We start from the raw sequence: 24618 nt of genomic DNA on the forward strand, positions 1-24618 counted from the left end.
ATTATTAACCCTAGATTCCGTACTTTTATTGCTAACTCTACGGTTTATTTTTTATTGCGATTGTAGGTTGTGTAGGGTGTATATTTTTTCGTTCTAGATGTAAGAATTCAGTTTTAATTCGTAGCCCTTATGAAATGCTGTTGGTGCTAAATTGTTGAAAATTGAAATAGTATGGCCTTCCCAGCACCAATCAGCCTTCCTCCTCGCCACCTCATAGATGCGAGATTTTAAGGTGAAGCTGTGGAGGCATATAATTATATCTCGAGCCCAACTGGCAAGCTTGGGGCCCAAAGCACAATGAGCGCATTCAATAACAATTCTTTGTGACTTTTACTCTATCACCTCCATGTTGTTAGCCAAAAGTGATTCACAGATCTTCACTGCCACTGCTTTAGCATCTGAGAATTCTGGCAGCTCAGGAACACCTCTTATACGTAAATTACACCTCCTAGAGCGATTTTCTAGATCTTCCAGCTTCTCTGCCAAAGAATCATGCTCCACTTGCAGAGCTCTCTGTTGTTCCGATAGCTTTTTCAGGTTCTCATTCTGGCCATCCAGGCGAGTCTCTAGTTCATGCATGCGGGCTCTGAGAGCAGCCATGTCTTCCCGCACTTCAGAAATAGACGCCAGTAAATCGTTCTTATGCCATTTCATATCAGCACGCAAATCCATGAACCAACAACGCATTTCTTCTCTCGTGGGAAGCTCAGCAGTTCCCAATCCGCAAGGTAAGGAGCATGAATCCGTAACAGACTCCTTGCTGGCTAGGCCTGCCGCGGCCTGGGCACCTTCTTCTATCCCATCCTTGGGGATGCTTTGTAAAAGAAAATTGCTTCAAATCTGCTGTTTTCCACTTTGTAGCCATCTGAGAAGAAAAGTGAGGTAGTAATGCAGCTTAAGGGTTCAAAAGTCACACGGATGGTTAGGCTGGATGATGGATTCAGTAGATGAGGAGCCACAGCTCTGTAGTTAAGCCTCCATCTCTGTCTGTGACGTCACCAGTCTCCTCCAAACCTTTTTTAAACCTAGCTACACTAACTGCACTAACCACGTCCTCTGGCAACAAATTCCAGAGCTTAATTGTGCATTGAGTGAAAACATTTTCTCCAATTAAACTTTAAATATGCTACTTGCTAACTTCATGGAGTGTCCCCTAGTCCCTCTATTATCCGAAAGAGTAAATTCACTAGACCTCTCATAATTTTAAAGACCTCTATCATATCTCCCCTCAGCTGTCTCTTCTCTAAGCTGAACAGCCCTAATCTTTTTAGCTTTTTCTCAGAGGGGAGCTGTTTATTCTTTCTTGAGTGCCAGTAAAGAAGCTGGAGATTGTAGTGGTATTCCAACATAAACTTTACTGAACAAATAATTCAAATATGAAATGTATGGCACCTGATACAAGTCTCTCAGATATTTATAAAATCTCAAATACTAAATCTGTAGTCTCAATCTCTCCCTCATGGTCTCTTCCTACTCTTGAGATGGATTTTGAAGCTACCATGTGTAAAATTGTAGAAATGGGGGCCTCCTGTTCCAATTTGGTTTCCATTTCATAATACCTGGGATCCACTGCTTGATCTTGAAATTTCCTGTTTTCTTCTCTCTGTTGTATCTCCTGGGTACTTTCCTGTTTGCTGTTTTGTAATAGTGTGGCAGCTTGTTTCCTGCTTTCACCTACCAATTAAAGTAGTAGCTGGATATCCACTCCTCTCAACCAGTTGCCAGATTGGCAATGGAATCTCTCTCACATTGAGGGACACCTGATTTGAAAAACTGATGACTAAGGGGGATATGATGGAGATCTATAAAATCATGGAAGGACTAGAATGGGATAATGTTTATTCTTTGGCAGAAGGCTACTGGGGACTGCCTCAGGCACACCTCCCTTACAGGAGAAGTGAGATCACAGCAAACAGCTTGGAGGCGTGTTCTCTGCCTGTACCAGCTACTGAGAAGGAAATCCCTATGGTGAGGACTGGTCTAGCAGGGGGATAAGGAATAACAACATTCCAAAAACAGATGACAAATAAAAAGAGCGAACAATTAAAAATTCACATACAAGTTTTTTTAAATGTCCCAACCACCAATAAAATATTTCAAAACAGCAAACATCGAATAACACCTGAAAAATAAAACTAAAAAGGATTTTAAAAATTCATGCTCTCCATACCTGGGAACTTTGATTTCCAGTCACCCTGAGATTGTCATGGATTAGTGGGAGAGAGATACACAAACTTTTGTCTCTCTTTCTTATATACACAGAAACTCTCAGGCATCTCCAGATCTTCTTTGGTTGGGATCTACCAGCAGCATCAGGCCCTCAACTTCATTTCAGCTGCTGGCAGGTTGGAATCCATCTGCAGCAAACATTTTCTCTCTCACACACAGACACGCTCACACAAGGTAGATCCCATTCTCTCTCACACACACAATCCAGGCAGGCTTCCAATCTCTCTCTCTCACACACACCCCATCCCCAAGCTCCCATTTATACCTAAAAATAAAATATTTCAAAACAGCAAACAGGCAGGCTCCCATTCACATACACCCAAATCCCAGGCAGGCTCCCATTCTCACACACACACTCCCTGCCCATCCCAGGAAGGCTCCCATGCATGCATGTGCGCATACACAAACATACACACACACATCCCCATCTATCCCAGGTAGGCTCCCATTCACACACACACCCATCCCTAGCAGCCTACATTGCAAGATTGGCATAGAGAAAGTGCTATTCTTGCACATTCTTAAAGATAACATATGCCAATCACTAAAAAGTCAAAAATGATTTTTTTTCCACTTTTGCTGTCTGATCTTAGTTTTCTAATTGGTTGGTCACAGGCTTTTTTCCCCCACCTTCCCTTTCTTGGTCTTTTCCCAATTCCTTTTACAGGGTCTCTTTTTTTTTCTGTTTCTTCTCTGTCCATCTTTTCTCCCTTCTTTCCTCAAACACACACTCAGGCTCTCAATCTCACATGCTGTCTCTCTCTCACAAACACAGGCTCTCATTCTCATACAGTCTCTCTCACACACATACACACACACAGGCAAAGGCTCTCACACTCACATGCTGTCACACACACAGTCTCTTTTACATGCTGTCTCACTCACACAGGCTTCTCACTCACATGCTGTTGCGCGCACACATACACAGACTATCATGCTGTCTCTCCGATCATACAGGCTCCCATTCCCACAGTCTCTCAACTCACTCTCATGTGCACACTCTAACAGGGCCTCAGCTTCTCTCTCACCTCTGGGCCTCCTCTTCGGGGGTCACTGTAGGATGGGCTCTGCGGTGGCCCTGATCATCTTCAGCCTCTGCGAGGTGGGATCTGCAGCAGTCCTGCTACTGGGCCTCCTCTTCTCAGGCTGCTGCAAGTTAGGATCTGCGGCGGCCCTGCCACAAACACTGCTTGTTCTGCATATGGCCGATGCGCCTCGTCCTTCCTGCCTGTGCGGCTTCGGCATTGTTTTTCTTCCTCGGCCGCACGGGCAGGAAGTACGAGGAGCATATGGAGATGACTTTTTATTCAAGCTACGGTGGGATGAGGTCAACAGGCGGCCGCATGGGCCTCCCTGTCAGCCAACAGCGTCCCCCTATAGCCCTGTGCCCAGGGGTATTGGCCCCTCTGCCCCCCCCAAAGGTGTGTCACTGCATCCTGCTGCTTCTGCCGCCGGTGGATCCGATCTCACTGGCGTCACCATGGGTCTCCACTTCTTCCACTGCTGGTGGAATCGGGTCCTCTGGCGGCGACACAGGCCTCTCCCTGCTCCTGACGCCGCCCCTTGTGCGCTGCCCTGTGTAACTGCACGGTTTGCACACCTGGTGGCGCCGGTCCTGCACACAAACTGCCCATCCCAGGAAGGCTCCCATGCATGCATGTGCACACACTCCACACCCATCCCAGGCAGACTCCCATTCACATACACGCATGCACAAACACTTGCAACCCAGGCAGCCTCCCATTCACGCACACACACCCCCGTCCCAGGCAGCCTCCCATTCACACACACACATCACAGGCAGCCTCCCATTCACGCACACACCCCCCCGTCCCAGGCAGCCTCCCATTCACACACACACACATCACAGGCAGCCTCCCATTCACACACACACACATGCATCACAGGCAGCCTCCCATTCACACACACACCCTTCATAGGCAGGCTCCCATTCACACACACACACACCACAGGAAACCCCCCATTCACACACACCCCCTTCATAGGCAGCCTCCCATTCACTTACACACACATGCAGACCAGGCAGTCAAGGTTCTTGGGTCATTCCTCCTCTGCTGCTGCTGCCACCAGCCTGTACCATCTTCTTAGGGCAGCACAGCCATTCTGCAGCCCTTCCTGCATGCTGGTCCTGCGGTAATTAAATTACAGCACCCGAGGAAGTAGTTGCAGGACCTGCTTCTTCTGCCACCAGCTACATGGGCCTTCTGTTTCTTCCACTGTTGGTGGGATGGTGTCCACAGACGGCTCCACATGCTTCCTGCTTCTTTTGCAGTTGGTGGGATGGAATCTGACAGTAGCACAGGCCTCTACCTGCCGCCCTGTGGAACAGCACTGATTGCACACCTGGTGGCGCCAGACCTGAGGCCACATTCCTTAATAGGGACCCCAATGGGCCCTACATGCGTTTTTCTCATGTGCAAAAACCCTGTCAGCAAAGATATTACACAGCATCTCCATGTGTTTGGAAATTTGATTATTAACGGTTGACAACCCTATTTCCACCACTATTGTGGCCTAGGAAAACTGCCTGCTACCAGGCCACAGTGAAAAGGAAGTGCCATGGAGGTGAGGGAAAATGAGGAAAGGGATGCCTGCAGGCTGGCAGGGAGACTCAAAAGGGCAGTGTGGTGCCCTCTTAGTTTGGCACCCAGAGTGGTTGCTGTTCTTGCCCATATATAACAGCCCTGGGAGTAGGCGGGCATAGGGACAAGAGTTTGGGAAAAGAAAGGTGGAAAGAAGCTAATGGAAGTGAAAGGGGGAAGAAAGATAATGATAGCAGAGGAGAAAACCTGGGCACATGGCAGTGAAGTGAGCACTGTACAGTAGCACTGGCACTTCCCGCTAGTAAAGTTTGAGCCATGCAGCAGGTTTCTGCTGCAATTCTTGAGGGTCGCTTGATGGTTCACTACTAAAAAACCAGATGGGAAAGATTAAGGAGAGAGGCCGTGTAGAGGGGAAGAAAAACTGTGAGGTAGCAATGAAAACCGGGCTACAATAAGCACACGGGAAGCGAAAAGAAACGGCTCTTCCTTATAAAAAGTAAGTTCCAACCAAAAAAGTAAAGGGCCTTCACTGTAAACTGCTGCATCTGTACGACCAATTGCTGCTGTGCTCCGAAAACGGCGCATCCTGTCGTTGTGGGGGCTAAGTGTATTAATGGTTTGAAGAAGGCAAATCGCAGAGCAGCGGCGGCGGGGCCCCCTCGCGGCGCGGCCTCGAAGCTCCTCAGCCCGAAGCGGGAGGGGCCAGGGAAGCCCCGGCCGAGTCCGGCTGCTCGGCTGGAGAGGGGGGCGGGAGAGGCGACGGACGAGCCCAACCCTGCAGCAGGTCCAGAACATGAGCGTCCTCTCATGCGAGCGAGAAGCCGGAACGTCCAGGTAAGAAAGCAAAAAAAAAAAAAAAAAAAACCAAAAAACAAACCCCAAAACTTTCTCCTCCACCCCTCCCCCTTCTTCTTGCGCTGCTTCGGTGGCGCGCTGGCTAGAAACGGGCTGGTGGATCTCCCCAAGGCATGCTGGCTGCCGATCCCCAGCCATGCCGCTGTTGCTTTATGCGCTTGGGGTATTGCTTTTTTTAAATTTTTTATTATTATTATTATTCCTTGCTAGTAGTGTGTGTGAGAGGAATCCCCTCCCCCCCGTGCAGTCAGAGCCGCCGGGCAGAGTTGGACGGGAGGGCGCCTTTGTGCCGCGCTCTGGGGTCGCGTTCTGCGAGGCACCGGGCGACTTCTCTATCGGCAGCTTTGAGTTTGCAGGCGGCAAGCGAAGATCAACCCAACCCCCCCCCCCTTCTCCCTTTTTACTTGGAGTGCGAATGAAGCGAGCGGTGATTTGGCCCTCCCACCCCCGGTGGATGTGTGTGAGACCATGGTCTGGGCGCCCTGTTGCTGACCAGGAGGGAAAGCGCCTGGGCTGCCCTCGAGGTTTTTTTTTTTTCTGTCTCTCTGACTAGAAAAAGTTCAAGTGCAGCAGCTCGCCAGCCTTTCTGCTGCTCGAAGCAGCACGCTGGGAAGCATGGCCCGATGCTAGGTACGTTGTCGTCCCCCCCCCCCCTTGGGGAACGCCTACCTGAAATGCGAGTGTACAAAATCAGTACATTAAACCAAAAACAGTAAAGGGGGGGGGGAGGGGGATTTTTGTAAGAGCCCGCATAAGAAAGGCAGCACATAATATGCATCAGTTACACCCATTTTCAAAGCAAACTGACGTGCGATGGCCCACTAAAATTGCCCCCCTCATTGATTACACCTGTTAATGTGTGTGCAGGAAATTTCGTGGAAAAGTAGGAGCACAGACTTTTGAAAATCCAAAAGGTATGTGTGTACGTGCAAAGTTCTCCCAGCCAGGGCCAATGGAAGGGTGTGAGGCACCCTAAGTGGAGGTAATCAACTGCCCCATCGCGCTCTCTCACAGGCCGATGCAATAAGATGCGCATAAAAATGTGCAACCAGACTGGGTGCCATTTTTTTTTTTTTACATTTTTTTATTGGAGGAACTGTCAAAATACATTTAGCCAACATGGCTGAGAACTACTTGCACAAATACATGAATAACACAGTCCCCTAAGTTTTTCATCACTTTACCATCCCACCCACTTCCCTACACCCCCCCCCTCTCCCATCCTTAAGACCTTCTGTCGACCGCGCACCAAAATTTGCCGACTGAACGGCTGAGGTTGACTTCACATCTCTCTGGGTACTTTGACCAGGCTCCCCCTATCCTAGGGGCTTATTCCATTTCCAATGGGGCAAGCCCACTAGCAAAGTCTGCCATGCAGGCATAGAAGGGATTCCATATGTCCTTGAACGCCTTTTGTTTTTAACGCGAGCCCAGCCACCTCTCCTGGGCATCAGATGCTATATTTAAATGAACTGGTGTGTTAAAAGGGACGCGCTAGGGAGAAATTTTGCATCCTTAGCGCCCAGGAGTTGTGACTGTGCGCTTTTTGCTATGGGCGCTCAATATGAACTAAAACTATTAACTAAAGAATTAATGAAATGTAATAAATAACAGGGCATATGCTCAGAAGCTTACCTACATATCAGGCATTCAGTTTTATAATGAGCCATTTATGTGGGTAAAATGCTGTTTTACCTGATTACCCTCTAAAAGTTGTGGGTTATTATGGTATAAGATTTGTATTCAGCTTTCAATAAAGTTGGACATGCAGTAAGATATAGCTGCACTGGAGAAGGTACAGAGAAGGGCGACCAAAATGATAAAGGGGATGGAACAGCTCCCCTATGAGGAAAGGCTAAAGAGGTTAGGGCTGTTCAGCTTGGAGAAGAGAAGGCTGAGGGAGGATGTGATAGAGGTCTTTAAAATCTTGAGAGGTCTAGAACGGGTAAATGTGATTCGGTTATTTACACTTTCGGATAATAGAAGGACTAGGGGGCATTCCATGAAGTTAGCATGGGGCACATTTAAAACTAATCGGAGAAAGTTCTTTTTCACTCATCGTACAATTAAACTCTGGAATTTGTTGCCAGAGGATGTGGTTAGTGCAGTTAGTGTAGCTGGGTTTAAAAAAGGTTTGGATAAGTTCTTGGAGGAGAAGTCTATTAACTGCTATTAATCAACTTGACTTAGGGAATAGCCACTGCTATTACTGGCATCAGTAGCATGGGATCTTCTTGGTGTTTGGGTAATTCCCAGGTTCTTATGGCCTGGTTTTGGCCTCTGTTGGAAACAGGATGCTGGGCTTGATGGACCTTTGGTCTGACCCAGCATGGCAATTTATTTTGTTCTTAAGTGCATGCCACAGTTTCAGAATATTTATTTAGAAATTAATAATCCAACTCATTAGTCAACATTGCTCTATGCTTGTGCATTCGGGGGTAAATTTTCAAAGATTTGGGGGGGGGGGGGGGCCCACATTACTAAGGCTTTTCTCTGGTTCTTTGTTCGTGGAGGATAAAAAGCTTAGTGAACCAGGCCCTTGGGTCAGCTTTTATGTGGGTAAGGGTAGAGTTAACTTAACGGGCTGATGCAGTATCTGGTGTATTGAAATCGCACTGAAATTCAGCTCATAGGGGCTGAGGCCATACAGTGAGCTCAGCCTAGCGCGCAGTTGGACGCGAGTTTTGGACACACTAGAATAACTCCCGATGCAATAATGGGATTCACGCTAGCTAATAGCGCCCAGCACAGGTAATACCATGTAGATGATGCTATTAGCTATTATCCCTGATGAAAAAAAAAAATCGCCATGCGCCTGGCATGTGTGTTTTAACAAGCAAAACTTAACACCAGCCCCGGAGTTGGCGTTTTAAGTCTTCACATGCTCCAAGCTGCCACAAAAAAGTGAAAAATACTGCTTTTCTATGGTTCCTCCTACTTAGTAGGACGATAATAAGTAGGAGGAACCTGGGGAAGCAGCATGAAAAAGAAAAATCTTGACAACAGTCAGGTTAGGAAAGCACATGCTCAATTTACGAGTGTCCGTTTTCTGAAAAGGGACACTCGTTAATAGAGCGTCTGTTTTCCTAACCCGTGCACAGCCACATCTCCTGGACGCCCTATGCCATGGATGCGCTAGAGGGACGCACAATTTATCCCTAGCGTGTCCTTTTTAGCACGGCAGCTCATTTGCCTATTGCATCGGGCGCCCAGCTTGGACACATGTTTTTTCGCACTCGATATTGCATTGGGCCCCATAGTTTCTTAATGCACAGGTTACATTTTTTTAAACTCCCAATACAGTAAGCTAATGCATTGGGAGTTAAAACGTGCAGATACCCAGATAAAATGTGTGTTCAGCAGAGGCTGAACGCACATTTTAAGGGGGGGGGAGCGGACTGACGAGTGCTAGTTGGCAAGGATTGCAGGAGAGGGGAACACTGTTGTAAAAGCAATCTCCTCCTCCTAAGTGCTGCAAATTACACCTCTCATCCTGTGTCTACCCGTCAAACAGTGCAGGGAAGGTTGTGCACAGTCCGAAAAGAAACTGATCTAAGGACAATTCATGCATGACTAATAAGGGAACTGACAGACCTCTGCAGCTAGTATATTTACTACCAGTGAAAATCTGCAGGAATTATGATGCCTGGTTTCTGGCAGTGTGAATCCAGACGAATAAATTAAGAACATAAGAACATGCCATGCTGGGTCAGACCAAGGGTCCATCAAGCCCAGCATCCTGTTTCCAACAGAGGCCAAAACCAGGCCACAAGAACCTGGCAATCACCGCCCAAACACCAAGACGGCTTGTTAAGGGCACAGCAGGGCTAGAAACTTTACTCCACCTCTGACCAGGAGTTAAAGTTTCCAGCGTTAAGAAAATTTGAGTTAAGTCAGCGCACCTCTCTGCTTGAGGAGTACTGCTTAAGGTCCTCGTTTGCATGGGATTTCCACGTGAGGGCGTTAAGTAGGACTCAGGGTTTTAAATGTACATTTTGTGCAAGGAAGACTCTTTCCTGCATCTGCATTAATATTTATGTGCACTAAATGAGCGTTCATGTGCGGGTAAAGCTGTGCATCCAGTTGCACCCATTTTATTGCATTGGCTTGTCCGTTAGCCGTATGCAGGTAACTGGATGTTTAACCATTTGGGAAGATGAGGATACTTTCCTAACATCCACAGACTCGGCTGCATTAAAAAAAAGTATTAGAGGTAAGTGTGTGTTGTTGACCTGCCTAATTATACCCCCACAAAGCAACCCCGATTTTCAACTTCAGTTTAGGAGGGTACATTGTCTTTGAAAGTGAACTTAATCTGTGCAGGTTTAAAGGTAGGGCTGGAAAACCCTGCCTGGTGCCCTAAAATTCTGAGCCTCATGCCCTGCCGCCAGAGGTCCGGGCCCAGGCCAGATGTAGGAGCCACAGAACTGCAGAAGGAAAAAAAAGGGGCCAGAGGGAAGGAAGGAGGTTAGGGCAGAGAGACTAGGTGGGAAGGCGAGAGAAAAATAAGGGAAAAAAAACATTAAGTAAAAAAAAAAAGTTCACAAAGCACCAATAAAAGCTATAAAGAATTTTCTCCTGGCTCGAAAAAGTGTGGCCTTCAGCATCCTTTGCTAATTATTAATCTAGAGATCCACATTCAAAAGCCTTTTAGATGGGTAACTCAAACGTTATCCGTCTAAATGACTAAATAGGCATATTCAGCCACTTACTTGGCTATAATTTAGCCAGATAAAAAAGGGAGTTCTTGGGAGAGATTAGTTTAGCTGAATATCTCATATATCTGGCTAAATTAGCTGGATAATTTTAGACTTGCTTCTGAGCAGGGTACCTTGCTACTTAACCAGTAGGCCACTCTCCTCCCTCCCTCCCTCCCTCCCTCCCCCAAACCGTAATACAAAGGCTCTGTCGGGCTGTGCTATTTCCCCCCCCCCCCCCAAACCAGTTTCAAGTATTGCTAAATATGAACAACCTGCTCCTACCTTTCCCATTTCCCACTTGCAGGGAAGATATCTGGTGCCAGCCCCCCTTCCCCCACGGACCCTTCCCATCTCCAGCGATACCTTATTTCCTCCTTCCAAGAGTGAGGGACCCTCTGCCCCGCTCCCAGTGTCTCCAGTGCTGCTTATGCTATCTTTGTCAGAGCAGATCGGCAGGATTGCAGGTCACAGACTCTCAAACTCATCAGATCAGAGTTATGGCTTCGTACTATTGCTCATTTTAGTGAAGTACCCCTTGAGGACATTTGCTTGTTCATCGGTTCACACCTTATGTCCTATTAATGTCTGGGCAACTTCTCAAGGACTGACAGTTACTTTGGACAAGCAGTTTTGTGTAACCTGTTCTCACAATAGTCTACTCTCCACGGTGGGGTATGAGTTTCTCATCCAGTAATCATTCAGCTGCAGTCATCAGCTTGAGACTCCCCACATGTAAAAAGCATGTTTGCTCATTGTAAATGGTATTTTCTGTAGATAGGATGAATTAGCCCTGGAATACCCATCTGCCTCTCTGGAGAGTCAACATCCTAGCTAGGTATAGCTATGTTATAGATTGAGGAGGTTCACGAGGCAACGCCCATATGGGAACTCCCTGTCATGCTCAGTAGAGCTCAATGCTGTACTACCTAGGAGAGACAAGTCTGTCCAGTACTATCGGATGACATCACCCACATAAAATGGCTAATTCATTCTGCTATCTAGGAAAGCACCATTTATGGTGAGCAAACCTGTTTTCCCCTGAGGTTAAAAATAAAATCACATTTAACACATATTTGTGAATAAGATTTGAAACCTTTGAATCAATTGTTAGATTCACCTTCTGGTTCTTGATTTAGGGCTCAGTTAAGAGTTAAAGGTCATGTCAACTTTAAATGTCTATTCTGTTTCTGCTGTGCATTTCCTATGCACACCTTTTATCAGAAAGCTTAACTTGGTCCTTATTTGAAACAGGAGGTCACTTTTTCACTCCAAACTTTATTAACATATAAAACAAAGTTTTATGGTGCATAAACTGAAGATTACAGTGAATACTGAAGAGTGGGCCACAGAAATGAGGATAGGTAAAATGAGAATAAATTATGCAGGGTTGGCCAGATTAGCTGCTGATTTCATATAGGCCTGAACAGTAGTGACTGAAAAACAACCAGGAGGCAAAGAAGTTCCCAGACACCTCTGCTTCAGTCAAACATTAACCCTTTAAAATCAATTGCACTGAATACAGCAGAATCCTATGAATGTGTAGGCTGACTGCAGTTGGCAGTCAAACTTCAAACACTGAAACTATACAAAGTAAAGCATGACTAACAGCATTGGTAACAAACAGGATGCTATGGAAGCAGGATAATGAGAAGGAACAGGAAAGCACCTGTGGACACAGGACAATGTCTTTTTACTTTCTCTGAAGGGTGATTTCATTTTTTTATGTAGGTATAACTCAAAATTTATAAATACATTTTTTTCTTGAATCCCCTTTAAGTATATGCTGTAAGCTACTTCCCTCTTATTTCCCTGAACCCATGTGGGCAAAACAGTCACAAATTACTTTGCACTGGCTGGATCTGAGTGGTGTCACAAACATTTTACCTGCTGTGTGAACCAAGTTAGATTCCCGCCCCCCTTCCTTCCTCCTGAGGTAATTTGTGACATTGTATACAACTGGGTGCTGAGTTGGGGGAAGGGGGTCCTGGAACTTGAAGATTGTATAATGAATGAATTAGCATTAAATTTGGAAATGATGTAGGGTGATAATGTGCTTTTGAAGTACTGCATGGTATACAGGATGTGTGCTTTTGTTCCGTCAAGCTGCCCCCCCCCCCCCCCCCCCCGGCATCCTCGGGAGCAGGGTGGTGGCACACATGACCCTGTATGAATTGGAATCATGCTGCTACATGTGTGATGTCATGTGTGGCAGCTTAACTGATATAGGCCAATCAGATGCAGTTTTGACCCTCCTTTTCCAACATGGTTGTGGATGCAAGTTCAAAAGAATTGGCAAAAAAACCCCAGTTTATAAACTTTCTGTTGCTTCCTGCGTTGGTCTTATTGCTAGGTCGCCTTTCTTATTTGTTGTTCTGTATTATGATATGCAGTTATACTGGAACTTTCTCAGGAACCATAAATCTTACCCTCAGTAATAATGCATCAATTTAAAGATCATGATGTATAGATTCCCTAGAAATGACTGCGTTTTTAAATAGTTTTAAACATAGCTTTTATCAATTTCTCAGGTATCTTTCAGATAGCATTGTGGTTGGTGTCAGAGTAGGGGTGTGGAGAGTGAAGGAGATGGCAGCAGAGACTTGGAAGGAGAGGGATAGCATACTGAGGAGGCGAGAGAAGAGTCGTAGTGGTGGCCGGGGTGGGTGGGATGGAGAAGTTATGGTGGCAGCAGCAGCCTGAGGGGGAGAGAAGGCGGAATAGTGGGGGTGGGCTGGGTGAAGAAGTGATAGCGGCAAACCCAGGGAGGGGGAAAGGAGGCAGGTTAGGGGAATCTGGGGGGAAGAAGTGATGGCAGTGGCCTATTATGGGATGGGGGCATGAGAGGGGCAAGTGTAGGCCATGCCAGTCAGGTTTCTCTATAATTTTTGAGGGTTTGCTCTTAGTTAAGCATGAAGACTTTAGTTTACAAAACAGGTTGTATTCAGAGTAATTCCTGGAGTGCCCATGGTGGCTGGTGCACGCTCTCTAGATGTGTGATTATCATATATTTTTTGATATGACAGTCTCTGTGCTTTTTAGCTTGAGCATGCCTTTGCTTGTGAAAGCCTTCAGCCCCTTTGCGCTGTGATCCTGCTGCCTGGGTGAGATTCTGGTGAGGGCCAGCGCTGCACCTCAATGTTCTCGAAGGCGAGAGTGGCTAAAGTCCGATTAACCCTTCCAAAGCTTTAACGGTGGAAAAAAAAAACCCCAAACAAAAAAAAAAAGAGGACACTCTCTTCATGGCTCTGTTTGGCCAGCAAAGCAAAACTCTCCCTCATTCTTTTCTTTATGCTTTAAAGGCCCATCCCTGGGGGTGGGGAGAATCAGGGAGAGGATTTCTGAGCTGAGGAAAGCTGTAATTAGGAAACGTGACCTTGCTGTGCTGGGCGAAATGCGCCTTTTGCAGACATGTGGAATCGGGATCCGCGTACTTCAGGGAAAAAGCACGGTCTGGGGCTAACAGGTTTCTGTATCTGCTGATGCCAGAGGGTGGCTTTGAGGTTCTGTAATATCTTGTTTCACTGGCACCCCCTCTACTCCCACCTCCTATACAGCAGCTTTCTCTTCGAGAAATGCTTTTTTTTTTTTTGGCTAGATGGAAAGGTAACTTACGGGGGTTTGAAAATCTGTTGTCTTTCAGTGGAGAGCTCTTAGGGCAGGAGTGCATCGGATCTGAATGTTGTTACGGTAGGCAGGCCCCCTGTTCAGCCTTTGAAGAGATGGTTTCGTAGGTGAAATGTTCTTGTAGCAGGAGTTCTTAGGTGCAGACTGTTCTAACCAGAAACAGAATATCCCGGTTGACGTGAATTCCAATAACTTTACAAAGAGGAGTTTTTCATCTGAGTAATCTGGCATTGAGAGAGGTGTGTGCTATCTTTTGAAACTTTTTATTTAAAATATATGGAGAGAAATTTTGTATAAATGGTCAGATTTGTAAAAAGCAAACGTAATAAACAAAGCTTTTGCCTCTCTTAAGGCCTGTTTTTTTTTTTTTGTTGGCTGAGAGAAGAAAAGGTCTCGGCATGTATTATACAGGAAGCGAGGCAATGATAAAAGTGCACACGCTTGACATTTCCAAGAATTGGTCGCAAGATATTTTGGTAGAGTACATTTACTCTGCCCTCTCTGGGGAGGTCTGGTGCTCTCCTCTCTCTCGCTTTCAGAGATGCCAAGTTTGAAACTTCGATTTGCTGGAGGCTTTTTTGAGCAAATGAGTAGGGAGGGGAAGGGGATTGGAGGTGAGTGTATAAGCTTGGCGGTGATGGTGAGGATTGAGCTGAAGAGAGTGGAGCTCGGGGGGGGGGGGGTCGTCATGAGCTAAGGGGTTGAATGGAGTGATGGATGTAGGATTTTGCCCCTCCCGCCTCCTTCTCCAGTATATTCAGCAACAGTGAATAGAAGGTCTAAGGCACAGCCCCACAGTTTCCTGTAGCAGTTCAGGGGTAGATTCTGAGGCAAAAGTTTGAAGCTTGTTAACAGGATATTTCCATCTTTTATTTTGCACTGTGAAAATAGTTTTTCAGCTTTGCTTATGATTGTATAATTTTTTTTTTTTAATTTTATTGGGTGAGGAAAAGGGTTCTCAAATATCCATACAGGGGGGAGAGGAAAGGGGAAGGGACAGGAATGAGGTGAGGAGAATATAAGAGAAATGTGAATTGAAAGAGGAGTGTAAGAAAGAAAGAGGACTGGATATGTGGGGAAGAGAGAGAAAGAGGACTGGGTATTTGGGGAGGAGAGACAGAGAACTGGAGATGAGTAGGTTGGGAGATGGGGAAGATTGGGGGGGGGGGGGTAGGGAAGATCAGGAATCTGGGAAGGAGAGGGAGGGAGGTTCTCAGATTGAAAAAGGGGAAGGAGGGTTTGGAGGTTCCAAGATCTGGAGAGAAGGGATAGATAGGAAGGAGAAGGGAGGTTCCAGGACCTGGGGGATAGAATCCAAGATCAAAGGAGAATGGGACCTGAATTGCAATGGGGGTAGGGGGCAAGTGTCCCTACTGTACCCTGGTTTTGCTCCCTTTTGCATTTCTTAGAATTCAGACAGGTTAAGCCACACCAATGGGTTATGCACCTCTACCAGCAGATGGAAATGGAGCAAAGCTGACGTCATGGTATATATACCCCTGCACTGACATCAGCCTGCCATATTCTCTGTCTCCAGCAGATGATGACCGTACATCTCCCTACTGGGGATTGCTTTAAAAAAAAAAATAGAAGGAAATTAATTCGCCCCGCTCTCCTATGGTCTTTCCCTCAGTTGAGTTTTCTTGAGGTGATATCTGCGGATCCCACCCTCAGTCGAGTGCCTCTGTCTGGTAGCCAGTTTTTCGGCGTGGACTTAGTTGCCAAGAGAGAGTAAGCTGAGAGGCTAGCGGGTGCAGGAAGCTGAGTGCGGCGATTCTATACTTGGCCGGGATGGGCTGAGCTCAGGTAAAAAGTAAAAAAAGAAAAAGAAAAAAAAGAAAGAAAATGAGTGAGGGTTTCCAGTCCCCTTAGGGTCTCCAAGCCTCGGCACGCCGATCTGACTTTCATTCCCGCTTCCGAGGGAGCTTGGGAAGTTTTGGCGGTTTGAGCAGCCTTTTGACTAGGCCCCACTCTCGGGCTTTGCTTAGATGCTGTGTGATAGGCCGCAGTGGGTTCGCGTATTTTTCTACACCCAAGTCTGCCGTGAAACAATGTCTGACGTTGGCTTGCCATGCTCAAGTGGACGCCCACCTGGACTGCATATTGAGCGCCTACATTTTGGGCGTCGTAGTGTATGCTTATTGCACAGACCTTGCTTTTGGGCACCCTGTCCACACTCGCTTACCTGGGCAGACAGCTGGGCGCACAATTGTCAGACATTTTGGGAGCGTGCTGCCAGCGGGTGTTTACCTTTGTGCTACTTGCCATATTTAGGCATCTCAGCTTGGCGTGCCCCCTCACTTGTGCCAGCACTGCTTGGAGGCTCAGAGGGAGTTATAGCTGGCTGCTTTTACTGAGCCTGCCGTTCCCAGCATGATGGGGGAATAGGACCGAAGAGGGACCTGTCAGAGGTTTCTCCTGCTTTTTGGGCTCTCCTAACTGGTTTGTCAGCGGGAGAAGGCTTCTCAGTGGATGCAGGACCTCCCTCCCCCAACCCCCTGTTTTGGTATGGACTGTGGCGGCATTTGCATGCTTTTCTATGCGCAAGTCTGCCACGAACAGGTTTTGCTCAGTCGCCACGTGGTAGGCCTAAGAGTTCAGGATCGCAAACTGCGGATCCCCGTACGCCTGGTACCACAGGTAAGCGTCGTAGTACATCTACACCTGCTGCAGGTCACGCTGATAGGGACCCAGACGGCACGAATGATGAAGGCGACCCCCCCCCCCCTACTCCCTGGAGGATGGGAAATTGCTCCGGGGTTGGAGCCGTATAGAACAATGTTGTGTTTCTTTTTATAGAGATGAGTTCCTGGCTTGGATCTCCCAGGCACTGAAGATGCTGGCGGTACCAGGTGCTGATTCCATATCCGAGCCAAAAGAAGAATCCCATTTAGATTCTTCCTCCTGTATGTTCTGTCTTCTATCCACCTTTCAACTGTGATCCCTCTCCTTTGCTCTCTCCAACTCTTCTCTGCTTTCCTCCAGTGTTCTGTCCCCAGTTCCTCTCTCATCGTTTGCTGTCATTCTTTGCACCCTCTCTGTTCCTGTGCTTTCTCCTCCATCCTGCACTCCGCTTCTCATGTTCCTCCTTCTCCTTTATATCAACTTCCTGCTCTCTCCCCCATCCTCATTCCCCTTTTCTCCCTTCCTTCTGAGTGTTGTCACCTCCACCCCGGTCACTCCTGTGCTCTCTCCCCTATCCTCTTGCTCTTATCCTCCTTTTTACCCTTAAGTGTTTTCTAATCTTCTCCTCTCTCTCAGCTACCCGGGTACTGCCTCTCCTGGCAACACAGCTCTTCATTGAGGGGAGAGAGAGAGGATCACTGTCCAGCCCCTTCTTTCTCAAGGAAGAGAAGAAAATGGGCCAGCTGCCTCTCGATACCAGAAGGAACTATTTCAGGGAGGGAGGGAGAAAAACATTAAAGATTTGAGGCTGGGAGCAGAGAGTGCTGGAATTTAACTCGTTTAAGGTGCAGGGCTTGTGAGTCAACTGGCTACTTCATAGTGCCCCAGGTATTTTCAGAGATGTCGGACCAGATGCTCGATTCTTTAAGTTCTGGCCTGGTAGAAAATACTTAGGGCACTGTAAAATAGATCTGACCCCATAGGCATTGTATATAGAAGACCTGAATTTGATTCCTGGATCAGGCTCTGGCTTCTCGGGCAGTGCACATTTGGGGAAGTTAATCAAGTTGACTTAGGGAATGGCCTCTGCTATTACTGGCATAAGTAGCATGGGATCTTCTTAGTGTTTGGGTAACTGCCAGGTACTTGTAGCCTGGATTGGCCACTGTTGGAAACAGGATGCTGGGCTTGATGGACCCTTGGTCTGACCTAGTATGGCAATTTCTTAATATCTTTAAAAATTTCCTTGCATAGACCATTATGGAAGCTATTCAAGAATTGATTGATTTTGAATAGGGCTCCCTGGAAGCTAATTTTAAAGAGGGACTAACCTTGGTAGCGCTGTACCCCCTGGATCTGGCAGAGAGAGAGCAGTTGCGCGTTCTGAAAGTGGATACACTGGTGTGTGCTGTCACTAAGCGGTTGACTATTCCTGTGGAAAGGGGAGCGACTTGAAGGAGGCTTAGGATAGGATAATTGAGGCAATGCTTAAGCGGGCCTTGAGGCAATAGCACTGAATTGCAGATGGCCTCTTGCTGCTCCCTGGTGGTTCGCTCTTGCTTGCTGTTTCTCAGGAAGCGATGAGTCAAGTTCTGCAGAAAAAGATCAGTACTCAACCCATTCTCCTCTGACCTCAGGCTCATCGGTTGAGTGTTTCTTTGCTCCCGCATCTCCAGAAGCTCTACAAGAAGAGTGGCAAGAATCTGCTTCACCCTTGGGAACTTCCTGTCCGATAGACAAACCAGTAGCGGCTATTCCATCACCAAAAATTCCAAAAGATGCATCACTGCACCACCTCAGTTACCGCCACGAACCCAGGTTCAGGTATTGCCTCCTAATTTATGGCAGCAGGGGCTCAGATTCTCTACTCTTCAACCCATTTTCTCTCTTCTATCTCTCATTCCAGTCTCTACACTGGATAAGCAAGGCATGGAACAGGGCGATCCTATTTACCACTCTCCTGTCCAATGTTCTCAGCAGGTGCTGGAGCAAATCACAGACATTGTCTGCAATTTTTTCCCATCTCTATTTTCACAAGTTGCACTTCCCACTTTTCCCTCAGTGTACGCCATTCATCCACTGGAGATTATGCCATCAGGGCCGACGATACTCCAGTCTCCAAGAGCTGACCCTCTCGAGCCTCTTCCATCTCCTCCACCTTCTTGGGATCCTTCACCATTTATCCTCAAGATCAGAGAGTCCCATTCTACTGTCCCCGGAGGAGTCCCAGGGTAGCTCTACTTCTGACACACCAGAGGAAGTGCCAGACCATGCCTCACCTCCAGAGGACCTCACTTAGTCACATTATGTTGAAAAGGTGGGTTCTCTTTTAAAGATCGAGATTCGGCAGAAACCAGATCCCTGCGCTGTGGTTATGAGCTTACTGTGCATCCTGGAGCTACCAAGCGCTTTTCCATCTCACCTGGTATTGCACAAATCTCTGATAAAGTTTTTGGAGACCCTTTCTTTGGGTATCGCCGCAGCACGAAAACTGATCTAAAGTTTTGCCTTCAAGTGCTTACAGCAACTAAAATCTTTTGTTTGATCTGAGGAAGGGAGGGCGATCTTGCCACAACCCCTTCTGGACATGGAGGAAGGTCTGCGTAACCTCTTGAGAGCCGTTTATGAAGGTTTTGACACGGCGGCTAGAACATCAGCAGCCTCCATTGCAGCGTTTCAAATGGCATGGCTCCACGCCAGTGGCATCTTTGAGGATGTCTATGACAAATTAGCTGAACTTTCCTGTTCAGGAGAAAACCTCTTCAATGACAAGCTAAAGGATACTGTCACCCAGTTAAAGGACCAAAACCTGGCAGTGCAGTCACTCTCTTCAGGTGGGGACCAATTTTCCAGTTTGCAAAGCTTCTACCTGTAGTTTAAGAAGCTCTTCTACCAACAAAAGCCCTATTGGCCATATCAGGGCTATGTCATCTTCCCTACCAGTCGCCCCGTCCTCAACAACCAGCAAAGGGGAAAACAGAGGGATAGACGCCAACAGAAGCAACCAGCGCAAGTGGCATCAAAGCCGCAACAAACTTTTTAAGAACATCACCGCCAGAACAGACATCAATTGGGGGCAGGATCCAACTATATATGATATCATGGGCCCACATAATACTGGACCAGTGGGTACTATCGATAGTACAGCATAGTTACTATCTCGGCTTCAAGCACAAACCTTGAATGCCCTACCTGTCCATCCCTGTAATAGATTAATTCCAGCAAGATCTTTTATAGCGGGAGGTGCTGTGCCTCCTCAAACAGAATGCCATACAAGAACTAGCCCACTCCAACTACAACCAGGGTTATTACTCTAAAAACTTCCTCATCCCTCAAAAATCGGGGGGTCTCCAGCCTGTCCTAGATCTCAGGAATCTCAACATTCATCTTGGCTGAGAAAAATTCAAGATGACTTCTCTGGGTCCCATTCTGCCTTTTTATTCAACCACTATACTGGATATGCTCCCTAGACCTCAAGGATGCTTATGCACATATCCCTATGCACCTGTTTTCTTGGCATTACCTCTGTTTCAGAGTGGGGGACAAGCATTATCAGTAAAGAGACCTCCCTTTTGGCTTTGCATCAGCCCCAAGAGTTTTCACAAAATATCTAGCTGTGGAGGTAGCATACCTCCTCTGGTTGGGAATCTGAATTTTTCGTTACATGGATGACTGGTTGATAACAGCCCCCTCAAAAGAGGCCCTATATTCATACATGGTGTTAACAATTCACTGTCTAGACTCTAGAGAATCTGGGGTTTGTAAACAATTGCAAAAGTCAAACCTATATCCAACCCAAGCAATACAGTTCATAGGAGCCCGAATAGATTCAGTTTGTCTATGGCCTTCCTTCCCAGCGACAGAGCCCAAAGACTTAGGAACCTCGCTGGACTTCTCCAGTTGCAGTTCACAGCTCTTGCCCATCTTATTCTCACCTTGCTAGGTGACCTAGCAGCAGTGATCCACGTAGTTCCCTTGACTGTTCTGCACATGAGGTGACTGCAGTGGGGTTTAAGAATGCAATGGAATCTGTTCCTTCAGCCTCTGTCTTAACAAGTGATCATGTGACTTTATGAAAACGGATATCAAATGGTGGCTATGTCTAGGAGTATTGGAATCAGGACTCCCGGTTCAGCCACAAACGCATCAAGTTTTACTCATCACAGTCACCTCCACCTGAGGTTGGGGTGTGCATCTCCAAACTTTAAAACACAGGGTTTATGGTCACCTCAAGAATCACTCTGTCAGATAAATCTGCTGGAGTTAAGAGAGGTGTGCCACACCCTCAAGGTTTTCCAACACTTGCTCTACGGTCAGCACACAGTGATTCACACTGACAATCAAGTCGCAATGTATTATCTCAACAAACATGGAGGAACAGGATCTTGGATCCTCTGTAAGAAGACTTTAGCCATCTGGAACTGGGCAAAGGTCCACCATGCAACTCTCCAAGCAGTCTACCCTCTGGGGATCGCAAACAGAGGTGGACAGACTCAACAGATTTTTACAGCCTCACAAATGGGCTGTTTCTCAAGCCATCACAGACAGGCTTTTCCACTGCTGGGGCTGGCCTTGGTTAGATTTATTTGCAACCGAGTAGAACACAAAACTAACCCGCTTCTTCTCTCTCTAGGTATGCACTGATGTGTTCCTAATTTCTTGGTCCCAAGGACTTATGTACACCTTCCCTCCAGTTCTGCTCATTGCAATAACTATATGGAAATATATGCGAGACTAAGCAAAGATGATATTAATAGCTCCAGTGTGGCCCAGACAGCCATGATGTACATCTTCTTCAACTTTCGGCAGAGCCCCCACAAAGTCTGGGAATGGACCCCATCCTACTCAGGAGGGAGGGAGAGTTACTCCTCCATCCTTTACAACCTTTTCTTAATCTCACAGTGTGAAAATTGATCGTTCGACCCTAGCACGCTTTCAGCTGTCATCTGAGGTTGCAGATGTCATAGTCTCCACAAGAAAACCATCCACGTGACGTAACTATTCCTTCCAGTGAAACTAATATACCAAATGGTGTGAAGAATGTTCCTTAAACCCATTCACATATGAACTTTGACTACTGCTAGATTATCTCCACTACCTATCCAGCGGAGGTCTTTCAGTGTCTTTCGTTCACGTACACCTGAGCGCTGTATCCGCTTATCGCGTTCTGGAAGATGGAAATTCCATAGCTTACCATCCTCTTATTTCACAATTCATGAAGGGACTTCTGCACCTACGCCCCCCTTATAAATGCCTCCCCTGCTATGGGATGTAAACATAGTTTGCAGGGATTGATGGAACCACCCTTTGAACCTTTAGAAAACTGCGCACCATTGTTCCTAATTTGGAAAATCGTCTTTTTGGTGGCAATCATGTCAGCAAGAAGGGTAAGAGAACTGCAAGCTCTAGTGCGCTTCCCACTTTACCTGCAATTCTTCCATGACAGAGTGGTCTTGCGAACCCATCCAAAATTCTTGCCAAAGATGGTCTCAGCCTATTGCACTTCCCACATTCTTTTCAAAACCACAAAGGCATGAATGAAAGAGAAAGTTACGCTCGCTAGACTGCAAGAGGGCCTTGGCCTATTACAAATGACAAATACACAGTCATAGGCAGTCCTCTCAATCTTTTGTGTCATATGACCCAAATAGGCTAGGGATATCAGTTGCAAAAACAACTCTCTTAAATTGGATTACATCCTGCATACAACATTGTTATATAACAAGATCTCTCACTTCCCTTGCGCATTTTCCAGATGCGCTAGGGAAGCTGCTGTTGCTCTGACCTGTAAAAGTGCAGCAATCAAAGCAGCCACATGGGCCTCCATCCACAAATTAACATCTCACTGCTGCCTAGACAAAATTGGATGGTGCAGTGGGAAAAGCAGTATTGCACTCTTTGTCATCCAGGCAGATGCTGTCCACAGAGGAGTCCACGTTGTGAAAAAAGAAAACTGTAAGGCGATTAAATACAACTCGTTACTGGCTATTCGGCCAAAATGTATTTTTTCACAACCCTCAGCTTGGGACTCCTCAAGCAATATGGCTAATTCAGCCTGCTTATCGATGGAGAAAAGCAAGTTTGCTTAACATAAATGGTGTTTTCTGTAGATAGCAGAATGAATTAGCTATGTGTTCTCACATTTCCTCCCTGGACAGCATCTCTACCTGCCCTGGATATCCTTTCATTTGGATATGAACTGAGGAGACTTGTGGAAGGCTCGTTTGCGAGGGAACTATTACGCATGCCCAGTAGGGTAAAAGCCTTAAACTTTGAGAGACAGCTCTGCCTAGTGACACCCTGATAATGTCAGTCATGTAGCATGGCTAATTCATCCTATCTATGGAAAATGCCATTTACAGTTAGCAAACTTGCTTTTTTTCTGTTGTTGCACTGCAAACTGTCTGGCTTGTGATTTCCAGTTCATTTTTTTTTATCTGTATATGTCTATTTGTAAGAACATAAGAGCAAAAGAAGTTGCCATACTAAGAAGTTGCTATACTGGGTCAGACCAAGGGTCCATCAAGCCCAGTATTCTGTTTCTAACAGTGGCCAGTCCAAGTCACAAGTACCTGGCAAGTACGCAACATTAAATAGATCCCAAGCTACTATTCCTTGTTGATTAATAGTAGTTAATGGACCTCCTCCAGGAACTCATCCAAACACATTTAAACCCAGTTACACTAACTGCCATAACCACATCCTCTCGCAATGAATTCCAGAGCTTAATTGTGCGTTGTGTGAAAAAGAATGTTTTCCGACTTGTTTTAAATGTGCTACTTGCTTTTGCGTCCGTCGGACTCAGACGGCTTTGTCCCACATGCCTCACCTCAATATTCGCTTTCTCCACCAGCCTCAGGAAAATGGCGACCCCGCGTCTGCTTGCTGCACTCCCTGGCGTCCCTGGAACGGCTAAGGCAAGGCATTGCGCCATGATTCACCTGAGGGCCTCCTAGTGTGCGTGCACGCGCGCTACCCACGTCTTTATTCCAACGTTGACGCGAACCTCGGGGGCATCCCCCTAGAGTGACGTCACAACATCCGGGTATTTAGCCTGCCCTTTTGCTGACTGACTTTGAGTTAGCGAGGTTTGGATTCGTCCGGTCTAAGCTGCTCTGCCGCTTCTTGCTGCTGCTGGAAGCTCTCTCTACCCTCCGGGGTTCTACTAACTTGGGTACCTGCTCCTCGGGGGCCCTATGCTTCTTTCCAAGTGCCTATCCAGGTACTCGCTCCTCGAGGGCCTGAGTTGTCTACCTTGGTGCCTGTTACCATTACTTCTACCTGCTGGGAACTCTACCATTACAGCTACAAGAGTTATGAGTAATCTAATATCTACCAGTCTGTCTCACCTACAGCTCCTCATTGAAGATGTGCATCGGAGCTCCCTATACCACCATTGTGGGACGGGTCTCCTTAGCCGAGAACCCAAGACTGCTGCTACAGGAATCTACTCACTACTGCCACCTCTGGTGAACTCTACAAGCTGTACAATAAAAACTATCTCTGTGTTTGTGCATCTGAGTAGAGCCTGGTACTGCAGTTCCCTGAGGAGCTCCTCCCCGTGGGAGTGGCCATCACTGCAGCACCTAAGAATCCACCAAACACCTCAAAACCATAACACTTGCTAACTTCATTGAGTGCCCCTTAGTCCTTCTGTTATCTGAGAAAGTAAATAACCAATTCACATTTACCTGTTCAAGGACTTTTATGATTTTGTAGACCTCTATCTTATCCCCCTTCAGCCATCTCTTCTCCAAGCTCAACAGCCCTAACCTCTTTAGCCTTTCCTCATAGAGGAGCCATTCTATGCCCCTTATCATTTTGGTTGCCCTTTTCTGTACTTTCAGCAGTACAACTATATCTTTTTTGAGATGCGGCGACCAGAATTGCACAAAGTATTCGTGATGCGGTCTCACCTTGAAGCGATACAGAGGCATTATGACAATCCATTGTTTTATTCGCCATTCCCTTCCTAATAATTCCTAACATTTTGTTTGCTTTTTATTCTGTATTTGGTAAGG

General features: G+C 46.7%; 1 protein-coding gene across 2 annotated transcripts in view; it reads left to right on the forward strand.

Moving 5' to 3' along the window:
- The first annotated feature begins 5489 nt into the window (after positions 1-5489).
- The window catches only part of LOC115084939 (suppressor of cytokine signaling 1-like), a 225994-nt gene continuing 206865 nt past the window's right edge, over positions 5490-24618 (forward strand). For both annotated transcript variants that reach the window (XM_029590378.1, XM_029590379.1), the window contains exon 1: positions 5490-5627. The gene's annotated coding sequence lies outside the window, so the exon portion shown is untranslated. The remainder of the gene's footprint in view (positions 5628-24618) is intronic.

This window comes from Rhinatrema bivittatum, chromosome 2, assembly GCF_901001135.1.
Source record: "Rhinatrema bivittatum chromosome 2, aRhiBiv1.1, whole genome shotgun sequence".
NCBI lineage: Eukaryota > Metazoa > Chordata > Amphibia > Gymnophiona > Rhinatrematidae > Rhinatrema > Rhinatrema bivittatum.